Here is a 19,599-nt window from a genome sequence, read left to right as displayed (position 1 = left end):
GTCAAGGCGCTCAAAAGGAACTATTCTGCAAAGTTTGCTTTGCTGCATCTGTGTATAGATATTTCTTACCACTTTCATGACGAGTAATTTTATTAATTTCTGGGTTTTCATTTTTTTTCTTTCCTTCTTTCAAGAGTTATAACTTTGTTATTTTTCTGTCAACATAGCGGTCTGTATAAGGGCTTGTCCTTGTGCTGGATGAGTTGTAGATTTGAATAAAACCATTCATTTTAACATATAATGTACAGAAAAACAGGTGAGGTGAAATGGTGAATAACCCCTCCTACAATCCCGCCATAGTTCTTTTGAGTTTTGTTTTTTCGAAGTATATTTGGAAGAATAGATGAACAACATGATCCTTTAGGTCAATGTGACAACATAGATACCAAACTTCTATAGAAAATATATATATATATATATTTATATAAATACAGAAAAAACTGACAAGCACCTCCAAGTGTGAACATGTGCAAGCTGCGAGACTGTATTATATAGAAAAAAGAAATCACAGCAGCACTATGCATAAGTCTGAACCTGGATATCCACGGGGCCACTCATTCCTATTTCTGAGCTCTGAAACTTTTTCATTTATCAGTCTCTGAGAGCTTGTATTTTGTTTTTCTTTTCCATTTTTTTTTATCCCATATGACATATTAATCACTGTTTATTGATGTTTTACAGAAGTGTGAAGTGCAAAAAATAACAATTCTGCTTAGAATTTTTTATGGTATGGTTTAATTGATTTTAGATTTTGATTGATAGAACGTTTACAGATGGTTAAATACCAAACATGTTAATTATTTTAATCTCTTTTTTTTAAAAAATTAGGAAAAGAAGACTGTTTCAAACTTACCGGTATATGTATATATTTTTCACTTTTTTTAATTTTAAGAAAATAGAAATCTTGTTAGAGAAATACAAAATATGAAATTCCCCAATAGGATAATAAAAAAAAAATCACAATTTTTCACTCAATTATCATAATTTAATTATACCTTTCTAGCAATCTTTCGATTAATAGGTAGACGGACATATTGTGGAAGTTATACCCCGTGTTTGGTAGATTGCTCTCACAGATGTTGATCAGTACACTATTAGAATTCGGGAGAGCTGAGCCTGTCGCAGCTTACCAATCCTCACACCATATAATTGGCCAGATTTGCTAAGCCGAGCAAGCAGCCTTTTTGTGCTGCTTCCATCCGCATCACAAGCGCCACATGGGCAAAGCTGCTCACAAATCCCTGTAATTCCAGGGGATAAAAGGTTTACAGTAAAGCAAACACAACTGATTGCCTTGTGGTCAGTTATACAGTATAGGAAGCGTATAACTCAAGCCATGCATTTAACCGACATATTGTCCACACTTCCAATTCATTGTGACTACCCTTTATATGTTTATCATTTTTTTCTGTTTCTATTATCCTTTTTATGGATGATTGACCAACTGATCACCCCATAGCCTCCTAGCCTGTTCCTGAAACTTATCTCATAACTACATATGCTCCATTTGGCTACAAAGAGATAAAGGCCATGTAGAAATAATGCCAATGGCCCCACTTCATCAGCGATTTATTTTTGATCTGTCGTATAAGTCTTTATGTAAATACCTGCTCGTGGCACATAACGACTGCCCAGTTTACAAAATCAGCATATTTCTTGTTAATTAAAGCACCATTTTGACTGAATTTAGGACCAAATTTAATTTATACAAGTTTACAATGTTTGCTAACAATTCGGAACTGGATAATTTTCCTTCATTCCTGATCAGGCACATTTTGGGGTTTTATCGTTACATTCCCTTTTAATGGCCCTAAAAAAATTCTCTAGTTCAGATATTGTAATAATTTCTCCCTTCTTTTATTGCAATACATGGGGTTTAATTATTTGGCAATTTTTATAATCTTTTTTGCTAATCTTGCAGAAAAATGTAAAGAAAAATAGGAAATACTGTACCTATTTCCCTTTTTTATTATACATATATATATATGTATGAAAAATATATATATATATATACACATATATATATGTATATATATATATACTAGCTATTGAACCCGTTCTACGCCCGGGTGGCGAGCATTTATATTGGTATATGGTCTCCATCCTGGTATGTGCTGCTCCATCCTGCGCCCCATCCTGTCATGTGCTGCACCCATCCTGCGTCCCCATCCTGTCATGTGTTGCACCCATCCTGCGTCCCCATCCTGTCATGTGCTGCTCCATCCTGCGTCCCCATCCTGTCATGTGCTGCACCCATCCTGCGTCCCCATCCTGTCATGTGCTGCACCCATTCTGCGTCCCCATCCTGTCATGTGCTGCACCCATCCTGCGCCCCCATCCTGTCATGTGCTGCACCCATCCTGCATCCCCATCCTGTCATGTGCTGCACCCATCCTGCGCCCCCATCCTGTCATGTGCTGCACCCATCCTGTGTCCTCATCCTGGTATGTGCTGCACCCATCTTGCGTCCCCATCCTGTCATGTGCTGCACCCATCCTGCGTCCCCATCCTGTCATGTGCTGCACCCATCCTGTGTCCCCATCCTGTCATGTGCTGCACCCATCCTGCGTCCCCATCCTGGTATGTGCTGCACCCATCCTGCGTCCCCATCCTGTCATGTGCTGCACCCATCCTGCGTCCCCATCCTGGTATGTGCTGCACCCATCCTGCGTCCCCATCCTGCATCCCCATCCTGTCATGTGCTGCACCCATCCTGCGTCCCCATCCTGTCATGTGCTGCACCCATCCTGCGCCCCCATCCTGTCATGTGCTGCACCCATCCGGCGTCCCCATCCTGTCATGTGCTGCACCCATCCTGCGTCCCCATCCTGTCATGTGCTGCACCCATCCTGCGCCCCCATCCTGTCATGTGCTGCACCCATCCTGCGTCCCCATCCTGGTATGTGCTGCACCCATCCTGCGTCCCCATCCTGTCATGTGCTGCACCCATCCTGCGTCCCCATCCTGTCATGTGCTGCACCCATCCTGCGTCCCCATCCTGTCATGTGCTGCACCCATCCTGCGTCCCCATCCTGTCATGTGCTGCACCCATCCTGCGCCCCATCCTGTCATGTGCTGCACCCATCCTGCGTCCCCATCCTGTCATATGCTGCACCCATCCTGCATCCCCATCCTGCGTCCCCATCCTGTCATGTGCTGCACCCATCCTGTGTCCCCATCCTGGTATGTGCTGCACCCATCCTGCGTCCCCATCCTGTCATGTGCTGCACCCATCCTGCGTCCCCATCCTGGTATGTGCTGCACCCATCCTGCGTCACCATCCTGTCATGTGCTGCACCCATCCTGCGTCCCCATCCTGTCATGTGCTGCATCCATCCTGCGTCCCCATCCTGGTATGTGCTGCACCCATCCTGCGTCCCCATCCTGCGTCCCCATCCTGGTATGTGCTGCACCCATCCTGCGTCCCCATCCTGTCATGTGCTGCACCCATCCTGCGTCCCCATCCTGGTATGTGCTGCACCCATCCTGCGTCCCCATCCTGCGTCCCCATCCTGGTATGTGCTGCAACCATCCTGCGTCCCCATCCTGCGTCCCCATCCTGGTATGTGCTGCAACCATCCTGCATCTCCATCCAGCGTCCCCATCCTGGTATGTGCTGCAACCATCCTGCGTCCCCATCCTGCATCCCCATCCTGGTATGTGCTGCAACCATCCTGCGTCCCCATCCTGCATCCCCATCCTGGAAGGTGCTGCAACCATCCTGCGTCCCCATCCTGATATGTGCTGCAACCATCCTGCGTCCCCATCCTGCGTCCCCATCCTGGAAGGTGCTGCAACCATCCTGCGTCTCCATCCTGCGTCCCCATCCTGGTATGTGCTGCAACCATCCTGCGTCCCCATCCTGGTATGTGCTGCAACCATCCTGCGTCTCCATCCAGCGTCCCCATCCTGGTATGTGCTGCAACCATCCGGGGGCCTGAGCAGGCGGGGACACTGGCGCGCTGTGGGGGTCAGGTGCCGGTATCGCCGCCAGCTCAGGCCCCCCAGCACTTACTATACTCACCTGTCTGTCCCGTTCCTGCGCTGCGCGCCGCCATCTTCCCGGTCTCCTGGCTGTGACTGTTCAGTCAGAGGGCGGCGCCGACGCGCATTAAGCGCGTCATCGCGCCCTCTGAACTGAAGGTCACAGGCCGAAGACCGGGAAGATGGCGGCGCTCAGCGGTGGAACGCAGGACAGGTGAATATGGCCGATACTCACCCTCCTGGCGGTCCCTGCTTCTCTGTTGGAGATCGCGGTGTGCGTTCAGTGTGAACGCATACCGCGATCTCCCGGGAGCGTCACTCTGTGAGGCCCAGACTGCGCCGGCGCTTGCGCCTGCGCAGTCTATAAAGGCTTCGGACAGAGTGACGCTCCCAGCGTTATATTATAGATATATATATATATATGTATATATTCAGCTCTGGCAAAAATTAAGAGACCACCACATCAAAACCCTGTCATGGCCAGCCCAATCTCCAGACCTGAACCCCATTGAAAACCTCTGGAATGTAATTAAGAGGATGATGGATAGTCCCAAGTAGTGTTGAGCGATACCGTCCGATACTTGAAAGTATCGGTATCGGATAGTATCGGCCGATACCCGAAAAGTATCGGATATCGCCGATACCGATATCCGATACCAATACAAGTCAATGGGACATCAAGTATCGGAAGGTATCCTGTCATGTGCTGCACCCATCCTGCGCCCCCATCCTGTCTTGTGCTGCACCCATCCGGCGTCCCCATCCTGTCATGTGCTGCACCCATCCTGCGTCCCCATCCTGTCATGTGCTGCACCCATCCTGCGCCCCCATCCTGTCATGTGCTGCACCCATCCTGCGTCCCCATCCTGGTATGTGCTGCACCCATCCTGCGTCCCCATCCTGTCATGTGCTGCACCCATCCTGCGTCCCCATCCTGTCATGTGCTGCACCCATCCTGCGTCCCCATCCTGTCATGTGCTGCACCCATCCTGCGTCCCCATCCTGTCATGTGCTGCACCCATCCTGCGTCCCCATCCTGTCATGTGCTGCACCCATCCTGCGCCCCATCCTGTCATGCGCTGCACCCATCCTGCGTCCCCATCCTGTCATGTGCTGCACCCATCCTGCGTCCCCATCCTGCATCCCCATCCTGTCATGTGCTGCACCCATCCTGCGTCCCCATCCTGGTATGTGCTGCACCCATCCTGCATCCCCATCCTGTCATGTGCTGCACCCATCCTGCGTCCCCATCCTGGTATGTGCTGCACCCATCCTGCGTCCCCATCCTGTCATGTGCTGCACCCATCCTGCGTCCCCATCCTGTCATGTGCTGCACCCATCCTGCGTCCCCATCCTGGTATGTGCTGCACCCATCCTGCGTCCCCATCCTGCGTCCCCATCCTGGTATGTGCTGCACCCATCCTGCGTCCCCATCCTGTCATGTGCTGCACCCATCCTGCGTCCCCATCCTGGTATGTGCTGCACCCATCCTGCGTCCCCATCCTGCGTCCCCATCCTGGTATGTGCTGCAACCATCCTGCGTCCCCATCCTGCGTCCCCATCCTGGTATGTGCTGCAACCATCCTGCGTCCCCATCCTGCGTCCCCATCCTGGTATGTGCTGCAACCATCCTGCGTCTCCATACAGCGTCCCCATCCTGGTATGTGCTGCAACCATCCTGCGTCCCCATCCTGCATCCCCATCCTGGTATGTGCTGCAACCATCCTGCGTCCCCATCCTGCATCCCAATCTTGGAAGGTGCTGCAACCATCCTGCGTCCCCATCCTGGTATGTGCTGCAACCATCCTGCGTCCCCATCCTGCGTCCCCATCCTGGAAGGTGCTGCAACCATCCTGCGTCTCCATCCTGCGTCCCCATCCTGGTATGTGCTGCAACCATCCTGCGTCCCCATCCTGGTATGTGCTGCAACCATCCTGCGTCTCCATCCAGCGTCCCCATCCTGGTATGTGCTGCAACCATCCGGGGGCCTGAGCAGGCGGGGACACTGGCGCGCTGTGGGGGTCAGGTGCCGGTATCGCCGCCAGCTCAGGCCCCCCAGCACTTACTATACTCACCTGTCTGTCCCGTTCCAGCGCTGCGCGTCACCATCTTCCCGGTCTCCTGGCTGTGACTGTTCAGTCAGAGGGCGGCGCCGACGCGCATTAAGCGCGTCATCGCGCCCTCTGAACTGAAGGTCACAGGCCGAAGACCGGGAAGATGGCGGCGCTCAGCGGTGGAACGCAGGACAGGTGAATATGGCCGATACTCACCCTCCTGGCGGTCCCTGCTTCTCTGTTGGAGATCGCGGTGTGCCGATACCGATATCCGATACCAATACAAGTCAATGGGACATCAAGTATCGGAAGGTATCCTGATGGATCCCAGGGTCTGAAGGAGAGGAAACTCTCCTTCAGGCCCTGGGATCCATAGTGAGGTGTAAAATAAAGAATTAAAATAAAAAATATTGTTATATTCACCTCTCTGGCGGCCCCTGGAACATCACTGCGAGGAACTGGCGTCCGGCAGGCTTCTTTGTTCAAAATGAGCGCCTTTAGGACCTGCGAAATGACGTCGCGGCTTCTGATTGGTCGCGTGCCGCCCATGTGACCGCCACGCGACCAATCAGAAGCCGCGACGTCATTCCACAGGTCCTAAAGGCGCTCATTCTAGGAATTTATCTGAGGAATGACGTCGCGGCTTCTGATTGGTCGCGTGGCGGTCACATGGGCGGCACGCGACCAATCAGAAGCCGCGACGTCATTCCGCAGGTCCTAAAGGCGCTCATTTTGAACAAAGAAGCCTGCCGGACGCCGGTGACTCGCGGTGATGTTCCAGGGGCTGCCGGAGAGGTGAATATAACAATATTTTTTATTTTAATTCTTTATTTTACACCTCCGATACTGATACCCGATACCACAAAAATATCGGATCTCGGTATCGGAATTCCGATACTGCAAGTATCGGCCGATACCCGATACTTGCAGTATCGGAATGCTCAACACTAGTCACAAGCCATCAGACAAGGAAGAACTGCTTTCATATTTGCACCAGAAGCAGTGTGAAAGACTGATGGAAAGCATGCCAAGACGCATGAAAGCTGTGATTAAAAATCATGGTTATTCCACAAAATATTGATTTCTGAACTCTTCCATTATTATTGTTGTTTCTAAATGATTATGAACTTGTTTTCTTTGCATTATTTGAGGTCTGAAAGCACTGTTTTTTTTTTTTTATTTTGACCTTTTTCTATGTCAGAAAAAATACAATATTTATTGCTTGGAAATTCAGAGACGTGTCAGAATTTTATAGAATAAAGGAACAATTTACATTGTAATCAAAAATATACCTATAAAGAGAAAAGTCAGACAAACTGAACATTTTGCAGTGGTCTCTTAATTTTTTCCATAGCTGTATATATATATTATTATTATTTATTTATATAGCACCATTTATTCCATGGTGCTGTACAAGAGAAAGGGGTTACATACAGAGTTATAGATATCGTTTACAGTAATCAAGTTTACAGTGACAGACTGGTACAGAGGGGAGAGGACCCTGTCCTTGCGGACTTACATTCTAATATATATATATATATATATATATATATATATATATATATATACATATATATATATATATATATATATATATGTATATATATATATATATATATATATATATATATACATATATATATACACTGCTCAAAAAAAAAAGGAAAACTAAAATACCACATCCTAGGTATCTCTGAATGAAATATTCCAGTTGCAAATTTTTATTCATTGCATAGTGGAATGTGTTCAGAACAATAAAACATAACAATTATCAATATAAATCAAAATGAATATACCATGGAGGTCTGGATTTTGAATTATGCTCAAAATCAAAGTGGAAAGTCAAATTACAGGCTGATCCAACTTCAGTGGAAATGCCTCATGACAAGTCAAAATGATGCTCAGCATTGTGTATGGCCTCCACGTGTCTGTATGACCTTACTGCAATGCCTGGGCATGCTTCTGATGAGGTGGCAGATGGTTTCCTGAGGGATCTCCTCCCAGACATGGACTAAAGCATCCGCCAACTCCTGGACAGTCTGTGGTGCAACGTGAAGTTGGTGGAGGGAGCGCAACATGATGTCCCAGATATGCTCAATCAGATTCAGGTCTGGGGAACGGGCGGGTCAGTCCATAGCTTCAATGTCTTCATCTTGCAGGAACTGTTGACACACTCTAGCCACATGAGGTTTGGCATTGTCCTGTATTAGGAGGAACCCAGAGCCAATCGCACCAGCATATGGTCTCACAAGGGGTCTGAGGATCTCATCTCGGTACCTAATGGCTGTCAGGCTACCTCTGGTGAGCACATGGAGGGCTGTGTGGCCCTCCAAAGAAATGCCACCCCACACCAATACTGACCCACTGCCAAACTGGTCATGCTGAAGGATGTTGCAGGCAGCAGATCGCTCTCCACGGCGTCTCCAGACTCTGTCACGTCTGTCACATCTGCTCAGTGTGAACCTGCTTTCATCTGTGAAGAACACAGGGCACCAGTGGTGAATTTGCCAATCTTGTTGTTCTGTGGCAAATGCCAAGCGTCCAGCATGGTGTTGGGCTGTGAGCACAACCACCATCTGTGGAAGTCAGGCACTCAAACCATCCTCATGGAGTCAGTTTCTAACCGTTTGTGCAGACACGTGCACATTTGTGGCCTGCTGGAGGTCATTTTGCAGGGCTCTGGCAGTGCTCCTCCTGTTCCTCCTTGCACAAAGGCAGAGGTAGCGATCCTGCTGCTGGGTTGTTGCCCTCCTGCGGCCCCCTCCACGTCTCCTTGTATACTGGCCTGTCTCCTGGTAGCGCCTCCAGCCTCTGGACACAACGTTGACAGACACAGCGAACCTTCTTGCCACAGCTCACATTGATGTGCCATCCTGGATAAGCTTCACTACCTGAGCCACTTGTGTGGTTTGTAGAGTCCGTCTCATGCTACCACGAGTGTGAAAGCACAACCAACATTCAAAAGTGACCAAAACATCAGCCAGAAAGCATTGGTACTGAGATGTGGTCTGTGGTTCCCACCTGCAGAACTACTCCTTTATTGAGGGTTTCTTCATAATTGCCAATAATTTCCATCTGTTGTCTATTGCATTTGCACAATAGCAAGTGAAATTGATTGTCAACCAGTGTTGCTTCCTAAGTGGACAGTTTGATTTCACAGAAGTTTGATTTACTTGGAGTTATATTCTGTTGTTTAAGTGTTCCCTTTATTTTTTTTTTGAGCACTGTCTATATATATATATAAACAGGTCTACAAACAGAGATTCAAACTGGCAGTGTCTTTTTTTAAAGTTTTATTTATTTTACACACTGTGCCCCACATACACTCTTAAAATACTTTTGGGGAGGAATTTAGGCATAATAATACATTCTATTTCTTGTTGATTTCACCTGTAACTGGGGATGGTATATTAGTCCCAGTTACAGGGGATCCCTTTCGGCGGGACCCCGTCACAGTGTGTTGCAACCCGCTGGCAGCTCACATTTGCTCTCCTTGGTTTGTAGAATGCAGGAGAGTGGCGACCTAGAACACTTGGAGCCTAGTTGCAGCTCACTGTACTGACCCGAAATCTGCATACTCCGGTCAGCTAAATGTCACTCTGCGTTTTGCAACCTCATGACTTGGGTCACTATTTGATGTCATAATGTCTTGTGAGCCTACATGGTGGCAGGGATGCTCAACATGCTGGGCAGAGGTTTTTCCAACTTAGACGTGCACACAGCCCTGGTCGCGCTGCCATGGAGGACCTATCTCATTGCAGGACCAGTGCAGCTCAAACCTTTTGCTCATCTCTATGGCAGATATGGTTTACAGCTCTTTCAAGATTCCCTTGCACAAGTTGTATGTTCTATGTTTGGAAAAGCTGGGAAAATATAAGTAAAGTCACCATTTATAGCCAGGAGGACGAGAGGAATGCAGAATAGACAATAGGCTGGAAATAAAAAAAATCAAAGAATGCGGCAACTCAAAAAAAAAGGGGTTAAACGGTTAAACTTGATGCCTATTTCTATGATTTGACAAATGCAAATCTCTGATCAGGTGCAGTGTCCAGCTGGCTGAGTATAAAGACTTTCAGTCTGTTTCCTCCTACACATATTCATAAATAGCTCCATTGTCCGCAGCCTGTTAATTATTGCACTTCTTTCTATTTTTCCATTGTGAGAGAATTACAGATGTGTGAAAATGGCAAAGCACGGCGGCATGTGTGCGAATGCCTCTCACTATGGCTTTTTCTCTGCACGTACTTATATGCCAAAGTGTAATCTTTTACAGACCTTCCCTGCGCTGACCGGGTAAACATTTATGTTGCCAGATACATTTATAACTGCAGCCAAATCAGCTGATAAACGATTCATAAATGACTTATCCAGTGTATTACATGGAGAGCAGTAAATTGTACACTCCAGTACTATAAAGCAATTTTTAAAGAATCGAGGTGAAGAATTTTATTTTTTTACCATACTGTATGTAAGCAGATAACTTGGATGCAAGAGCGCAGAACATGAGAATATAGTGTTACTTAACCAACACTATTTATTTGACTAACACAGAAAGAAAATTTATCTCTAAGTATATATCTATAATATAACGCTGGGAGCGTCACTCTGTCCGAAGCCTTTATAGACTGCGCAAGCGCAAGCGCCGGCGCAGTCTGGACAGCACAGAGTGATGCTCCCCGGAGATCGCAGTATGCGTAAACACTGAACGCACACCGCGATCTCCAACGGAGAGGCAGGGACGCGCCAGGAGGGTAAGTATCAGCTATATTCACCTGTCCCCCGTTCCAGCGCTGCGTGCGGCTCCATGTTCCGGGTCCTCTGCCTGTGACGTTCACAGTTCAGAGGGCACGATGACGCGCTTAATCCACGCTGCTCTCTGACTGAACAGTCACAGCCAGAGGACCCGGAACACGGAGCGGCGCGCAGCGCTGGAACGGGACAAACAGGTGAATATAGCAAGTGCTGGGGGGCCTGAGCTAGCGGCGATACCGGCACCTGACCCCCACAGAGCGCCGGTGTCTCCGCCTGCTCAGGCCCACCAGCACTCGGCGCCCAGCGACGATAGGTGAGTATGTTATTTTTTTATATATATCGCAGCAGCATACGGGGCATACACTATGGAGCATCTTATGGGGCCATCAACCATAATGGAGCAGTGTACGGGGGCATATAATACTGTGGAGCATGTTATGGGGGCCATAAACCTTTATGGAACAGCGTACGGGGCATACACTATGGAGCATCTTATGGGGGCCATAAACCATAATGGAGCAGAGTACGAGGGAATATACTATGGAGCATCTTATGGGGGCCATAAACCATTATGGAGCAGAGTACGAGGGCATATACTATAGAGCATCTTATGGGGGCCATAAACCATTATGGAGCAGCATACAGGGCATATACTATGGAGCATCTTATGGGGGCCATAAACCATTATGGAGCAGTGTACGGGGCATATAATATGGAGCATCTTATGGGGGCCATAAACCTTTATGGAGCAGTGTACGGGGCATATAATATGGAGCATCTTATGGGGGCCATAAACCTTTATGGAGCAGTGTATGGGGCATATACTATGGAGCATCTTATGGGGCCATCAACCATAATGAAGCAGTGTTCGGGGGCATATACTATGGAGCATCTTATGGGGGCCATAAACCTTTATGGAGCAGTGTACGGGGCATATAATATGGAGCATCTTATGGGGGCCATAAACCTTTATGGAGCAGTGTACGGGGCATATACTATGGAGCATCTTATGGGGGCCATAAAATTTATGGAGCAGTGTACGGGGCATATAATATGGAGCATCTTATGGGGGCCATAAACCTTTATGGAGCAGTGTATGGGGCATATGGATGGGAGCAGAAAATTACAGAACGGTGGCGCAGGATGGGAGCAGCACATGACAGAACGGGGCGCAAGATGGGAGCAGCACATGACAGAACGGTGGCATGTCAGGATGGGAGCAGCACATGACAGAACAGGGGCGCAGGATGGGAGCAGCACATGACAGAACAGGGGCGCAGGATGGGAGCAGCACATGACAGAACGGGGGCGCAAGATGGGAGCAGCACATGACAGAACGGGGGCGCAGGATGGAAGCAGCACATGACAGAACGGGGGCGGAGGATGGGAGCAGCACATGACAGAATGGGGGCGTAGGATGGGAGCAGCACATGACAGAACGGGGGCGCAGGATGGGAGCAGCATGTGACAGAACGGGGGCGCAGGATGGGAGCAGCACATGACAGAATAGGGCAGCACATGACAGAACGGGGGTGCAGGATGGCAGCAGCACATGACAGAACGGGGGTGCAGGATGGAGCAGCACATGACAGAATGGAGGCGCAGGATGGGAGCAGCACATGACAGGATGGGGGCACAGGATGGGAGCAGCACATGACAGGATGGGGGCGCAGGATTGGTGCAGCACATGATAGGATGGGGACGCAGGATGGAGCAGCACATGACAGGATGGGGACGCAGGATGGAGCAGCACATGACAGAATGGGGATGCAGGATGAAGCAGCTCATGACAGGATGGGGACGCAGTATGGAGCAGCACATGACAGGCTGCGGACGCAGGATGGAGCAGCACATGACAGGATGGAGACCATATACCAATATAAATGCTCGCCACCCGGGCGTAGAACGGGTTCAATAGCTAGTATATATATATATATATTTATTTATATATATTTATATATATATATGTATTCAAGTAAGCACAATATTATGGGCGACAGTAGCAAGGTCAAAACATTATACTATGACTACCAGAACACAGCGATGCGACTAAACATAATATCTATGCAACTTTCTATTATATACCCTGTTCTTCATGTTCTTATTATCTAGCAGTTAAACAACTATTAATGCCTTTATGTCTCAGCTTAACGGGCATCACTCTCAGTACTAGGCCTGTCCCCGTCGTAGCCTCTGTAAGCTCCTCTGATCATTAGGCCGGGGTCACACTTGTGAGTGTAATGCGAGAAACTCGCACGAGTCTCTCGCATCAATACCCGGCACTGCCGCCGGCATTCAGGACCGGAGTGTTCAGCTGCATAGAAATACATGTAGCCACAAACTCCAGTCCCGAATGAAGGCAGCAGTGCCGGGTATTGATGTGAGAGACTTGCGTGAGTTTCTCGCATCACAATCGCAAGTGTGACCCCGGCCTTATGCTGGCTCTAGCGGGGTTCACCGGCACTTTCAGCTAGTCCTAAATATGCAAGTAACTGTGGGTATACAGTGTGCTCATGACACTGGCCATCTCCATACCCTGAAGTACGGCTCCAACCCACACCCTATACTATACGTCTGAGCTGGAAGTAATTGTAACAAATGGAAACGGAGGCAAAGAAGATGAAGTTCACACTCGTTTTTATTGAAGTTTAATGTGGAACCTCGGGACCACGGTCTAGGGGGCTCCAAAGGGGGCGTAACTATGTGAGGCCCTGACACCTGTAGTATGTCCCCTTGAACAGGGTCACAATGGAATGCTTGGGGGACCCGGGTGCTACCTCCAGTTAGACCCCGAACTCGTGGCAGCTGACCCAGCAGAACAGATGGACAAGCAGGGTTAGCGGAAGACGTAGAGCTAACCAGATGATACCAGGAATACGGGTAAGAGCTGGTACCGGCGAATCTGGTGTTGTCCAAAGAGGTAGATGGCTGACTGATGGGACGAGACCGGATTGCGTAGATTGAACTGTCATCATCCAGGATAGCCGGGTAACAGGTAGCTGATGATCTGTGGAAACACAGTAGAAGCAAAGTACTAGCAAAAGAACTTCAGAAACAGGAGCACATGCAGACAGGAACCGGAAGTAAGCAACAGTGGATACTTGTTGTTCCAGCACCCTCCCTATGGTGGAGGGGCTAGAAATAGTGATCACTAACACACCATTGATTAGAAGAACTTTTGAAAAATGTGCACTGTCTCTTTAAGAGACAGGGAATGAGTGCGCGCGCGACCTAAGTACTCTGCTCGGGAACCTGCTGGCTGCACGTCAGGAAGCAGCTGAGGGAGGAGGAGCAGAGGCTGCATCCGGACAGCATGAAGCCGGCACAGAGCGGGAGTCCCGATGGGGACCCTGGGAAGGTACAGAAGCTAGACCGGGTGTAACAGTAATGGCCCACAGGAACATCCCTCTGCTACAGCCGGATCGTATCATGAGCAAGGTTTGGATCTGGTCATGGTCTTCTACTGGCACTGGTCACAGACTTCTACTGGCGCTGCTTACGGTCTTCTACTGGTGCTAGTTAAGGTCTTCTAATAGCGCTGGTCATGGATCTTCCTCACTGCTCAGGCCTTCTTTGGCATCTGACTGCTCTCAAACCCTTCAGTGGAGATGATGCTCACTTTGCAGCCACACGACCTGCCTGGTACAGGTTCTGGCACCAACTCTTCCCTTCTCGGCCTGGCTAAGCCTTTTACAATTTGTAACTGTGACACAGATGTCACCTGACCTGGTGTCATCTTCGATCTCTTCCCAGGGAACATGCACTTCCACCCTTGAGGTTCCTACTACTAGAATTAGTCCTTTACTTTCACTTTCACCTTTGACCAGCAGATGGCGGTGTTCACTTGCAGTTACTCAGGCACCAACTGTACTCACCTTCTCTCTTGTCCACCCCCTTACACATACAAAATTTTAAGCTGTTCTCAATGTTTCAAACGGCTGTTTCAAATGTCTGTGCAAATCAGTCCGAGCACGAACTGCAATGAACGGTCTGGCCTTGGCTCTTCCGTGCCGTGCATCACAGCCTCATAGACATGTATAAAGCTGACACGCTCAAGTCGGGAGACTATCGGCATGTCAGGTGCATTGTGTTTCGTGCTTTATACAGACTTCTGAAGCAACCTTATGGGTATGTGCACACGACGTCTTTAAGAGTTTTCCAAGGTGAAATCTATTCAGAAAAACACCAGTGGTTGTTCTGCTGTTGCTTTTGAGTAGCTCTGCCATTGGCATCTTTTCCATGTACTTTCAAGTGTACAGAGCTGTGACATCCAAATGAAGCTGCCCACAGAATAAATATGTTAATTGTTTTAACCAATTCAACGATTCCGAAAGTGTTTAAAAAAAAAACAAAAGAAAGAAAGCAAAAGGCTGATCATGTGCACAGCAAAATCTCTTTTACATTGTATTATGTTAAGTTTTTTGTGTTGGTTTTGCCACGTATTTTCAGGAGGATTACAGGCAGAAATACCTAAGAAAGAGTATGTGCATACATAACCTTAGAGTATGTTCACACTGAGTTTTTATATGGATTTTGAAACAAATCCTATCCAAAAATGACATAAAAAACACTTTAAATACTTTTTGTATAAGCTTCCTATTGATTTCAATGGGAAGTCCACATTCCTGTCCATACAACAAGCATTTTTTCTAATAAATGAGGTTTTGAAAACTACGAAATAAAAAAAAAAGAATTTACACATCACTTCTTCAAATTACTGCAAAAAATCATGTGGGAAAAAAGAGCTTAAAAAAAATTCAAAACCATGTAAAAAAAACTGTAAAAAGTCTGCATGAGAACTCAGATTTTTCCATCTTTAAAAAAAAATCCAGGTGAACAGACCCTTACTATGGACTTTGCCTTTCAAGGGGTATGTCAGTGATAAGCAACTATTATCTTTCTACTGGTTCACCAGTAGAAATGTAGACTACCTGAACTGACCTCCCTTGTAAATGGAGTGGCATTCAAGAATGTGCACTGCCACTCCATTTGGAGTTTATCAATGTTCAGCTCTTGGAATAGTGCCGTAGCACATATTCTTATCCACCACTCCATTCATGGCAGACATAATGGAGAACACTGGTGTCATGGTTCTACCACTCAGTGTGTGTGGGATGCAGTTACTGACAGCTCGGCCATCCAATCTGGTATAAGGGTGTGCTTAAGCTGTCAGTATTTTGATTGCCAGCTTGGCCATCCAATCTGGTACAGGGCATGCTGAGCTGTCAGTGTGTTGAATGACAGCTCAACTATCCAACCTGAGACTGTGAGGCATCGGCTGTCTCCAAGTGTTCATTATTCCAGGTAATTGCTATGCTACTTAACTGAGCTGTGTCTCCCAGAACTCTGCCAGATGTACATTCAGCTTGTGAGGATTGTTCTCCTGTGCCTTGAGTTCTGTATGCTTGATCTGTTGCCTGACTTGGACGTCATTGTGACCATCCGCCTGTTTAACCCCTTCAACTCTGATCCGTTATCCTCCCAGTACTCTGACCTAGGAACGTTACCTGACTACACTTTTGTCTCATCCTCCTGTTTATGATGTAGCCTCTTGGCTTCTGATCTTGGACTCCTTGACCATTCTGACTCACAGCTTGGCCGTGAGAAGTGACTAGCAACACTTTAGCCTTTGAGATATAGAGGCATTTTTTTGGAGGGGGCGGGTCATCCAGTTACAGTGATCATGGGTCACAAGAATTTAGCTTATATTGAATTGGCTAAAAGGTTAACTCCTAGACAGGCCCTTGTTTTTCTCTCGGTTTAATTTTTCTATTACATTCAGGCCAGCGTCTAAGAATGGGAAAGCTGATGCTTTATCTTGTATTCTAGAATCCATTTCCCCTCCAGAATATCCATCCTCCATTATTCTTAAGGGTATTGTGGTGTCTATGGTAACTTCGGAATTGGAAGAGAAGATTTGTAAAGTTCAGTCATTGGCTTCTTCCACTTCCCCAGGGTACAAATTATTTGTGCTGGTGTACCTGAGATTGCGGGTGTTACAGGACTTTCATGATTCCGTTTTAAGTGGTCATCCTGGGGTTAATGCCACAAGAAAAGACGAATTTTTTGGTGGCCGTCCATGCACAATGATAGTAAAGATTTTGTATCTGCTTGTGAAGTCTGCACACATGCCATAGTCAGTCATAGCCAGCCAGCTGGAGAATTGGCTCCATTGCCTATTCCAGAAAGACCATGGACTCATTTGTCCATGGATTTCATTACAGATTTGCCTCTGACTGATGGGAAGACTGAAATCTTGGTGGTAGCTGATCAATTCAGCCAACAAGCTCACTTTAGTCCTTTGTCAGGATTACCTAATGCGAAGTAAACTAGAGTCACAACTGGGGTTCCTACTGGTTAGCCTCCCAATCTTTTAGTAGTTATCACCTCACTTTTTCTGTGGTTACTTATGATTGAACTTTTCTTTAAATGAACCACCATGATGATAAAAGGATCAGTACGTATGCAACTTTTGACAGCATCGGCAAACATGATTTTGGATGCACCTACTTGTTAAAAGAATTGGTAAGATTTCTAGATGAAGTAGCAGAGGAACGATACAATGCTCCACAAATTATTTTATGGAAATATTTTATGACAGATTTGTGGTAAGGCTAATTTATTATTTTCTTCATTATATCCATATTTCTTTTCCCATAGAAGAACAGATAAAGGAAAATAAAGACAGTGCCAGGTCTGGACTGCAAAAGCACCCAATAGACTTAATTTATTATAATGTGGTTAGTCCAGGTTCAATCAGTGTTAACTATCTAGCAAAGGAAAGTTGTTCAGCAGTTGCACTATGTTTTCCTTCATTTTTGACGGACTCTCCTATGTGCACCAAGTCCAATACATCTATCCCTTGTTGTAAACCACCAAAGAAACAAAGACTCTGAGGGATGTACCTCCAACAACAGGAGTAATAGTAGAATCCAAAAACAATACAGGGCCAGCCATGACTAAGAGCAGCATTGCTCAAAATGCATTAGCCTTGCTACTACTGACAACAATATTTTTAATGATATATAAAAAAGTTTTACATTGAGTTTTCAAATTTTACATTGACTCCTGAATATGCAACACTTAGATTCACTCCTATTTTGATGTCCATCAAGCTTTCCATGCAAGCTCCCAGAACTCTTTCTATGGTTGGAAGAAGAGGATGATTTGTGGACCAGTAGATTCTATAGTCTACCCTAATTAGCAAGTCTTATAGCTTTAGAATTGTTAGGCTCACCTGTTGAGGTGGATCTAAGAAGCCTCACTTTCGGTTGGGCACGTGGACCTTGGGTGTTGGTGGAGCAGGTAGGAAGGGACATGGGTAGCGACGACTTGACACACTGGAGACCACAGGAGGACAGATATATAGCACAGCTGAGGGAATTGAATGAGCAAAGTTCAACATGGTCTGTGAAAACCTGCAGCTCAGGTATAATTCAAAAGATGGCACTCGGCAGGTAGCTGGCAAGGCTGAAGGTGGACAGCAACACAAAGGTCTAGCAGGACGAGAGCACAGAAAGCATAAGAGATAAAGTACACCAACACAGGAATTGGAGTCTTAATCCTAAAACACAGGGGAGTGTTTTAGTGGCCCTTAAATAGGCCCATGGAGATTATGTAATCAAGCCACACTAAGCAATTTGCCAAACTGGTTGTGGAGCACAACAGAGGGCAGCGGCCCCAGTAGAAGGAAGCAGAGGTCAGGATACCCGGGAAAGGCCCATAAAAATATATATTTTTTGTAATGAAGTAAGAAACACAAAATGTGCATTGGAAAATGAGAAGCACAAGTACTCTATGAGCACCATTGTTGACATTGATATGTACACAAGTGTGGGTTTGTGGCCAAAGTGTATGTATATTACATCAGCAATGCATGAGTGTAAGAAATCCGCATCTTGCCGTCTATGGTAATTGAATCTGTTGCTCAGATTATAGTTTGTATATGAAATAACTATAGATCGGTTCTGTTTTCTTCTTTCATATGAAGCCTGGTCTATGCCGTCTGAGAGGTGGGAGGCTTAATAACATGGCATATTACAGATGGTAGAAGAAAATACATGTTGGTAATATATTATGCAATGAAATCTTCACTAATTATCCATAGCACAGACAAGAAAGTTAATGCTGCAAGTTACTAACAATTTACTGCCCTATTATTACTAAATGATATCTATAGACCAATAATTACCAGCATGGATTCTGGAAGTTTGGAAAAATTCTATTTTGCAATTCTCCAGTTGACCTTATCAAATACTTAGATTGTAATTACAGCCTTTGAGTGCAAAAAAATATTTCTTTTCTCATCACAGAACTAGTGTTGAATGTATTAAGTAATTAAATGTTTCAGCCTCATTGCTGAGATCTTACATGTCTGCTACTTTTCACAGTAGGTGTAAATCAAAATAAAGGAGAATTGTAGATGGGAGGGAAAGTGAACGTTTTCTAATGGATACTATCAAATTTTGCTGATGGTTCTCACCAACCATTCGATGTATGACTAAAGACGTGGAGCAAGTTCTTGCTTAACTGGAGGCTATCGGTAATCAGAAGATGCTTGCTAAACAATTTTAAAAAGTTTATCTGATTTTAAATATACAATTTAAGTACAGAATTGGAATATTTCCGACAGGTCAATAGACTTCTCCAACATGCTACTGATTTAAGCATAGAAGAAAAAATGCACAAGGAACCAAATAGAATAAAGAACGTAATGTTTATTAGGAATATAGATAAAAAGTCATTAGAAAGTAAGACCTGTAAATGAATTGCATGGTAGAGACAGAGAATGGTCAGAAAAACGAGGCAC

The 19,599-nt window shown here is 46.4% G+C and overlaps 1 protein-coding gene and 1 long non-coding RNA gene across 4 annotated transcripts in view; one reads left to right on the top strand and one right to left on the bottom strand.

Annotated features, from left to right (window-relative positions):
• Nucleotides 1–19,599, top strand: part of ADGRA1 (adhesion G protein-coupled receptor A1) — an 873,399-nt gene that overhangs the window by 334,098 nt on the left and 519,702 nt on the right. The gene's annotated exons all lie outside the window — the stretch shown is intronic.
• LOC138665885 (uncharacterized) overlaps nt 13,448–19,599 on the bottom strand; it is a 56,358-nt gene continuing 50,206 nt past the window's right edge. For both annotated transcript variants that reach the window (XR_011318535.1, XR_011318534.1), the window contains exons 3-4: nt 18,028–18,164; nt 13,448–13,797 (exon numbers count right to left, since the gene is read on the bottom strand). This is a non-coding gene — a long non-coding RNA (uncharacterized lncRNA). The remainder of the gene's footprint in view (nt 13,798–18,027; nt 18,165–19,599) is intronic.

This window comes from Ranitomeya imitator, chromosome 2 (assembly GCF_032444005.1).
Source record: "Ranitomeya imitator isolate aRanImi1 chromosome 2, aRanImi1.pri, whole genome shotgun sequence".
In the NCBI taxonomy this organism is placed as follows: domain Eukaryota; kingdom Metazoa; phylum Chordata; class Amphibia; order Anura; family Dendrobatidae; genus Ranitomeya; species Ranitomeya imitator.
This window is presented reverse-complemented; position numbering and strand designations above follow the sequence as displayed.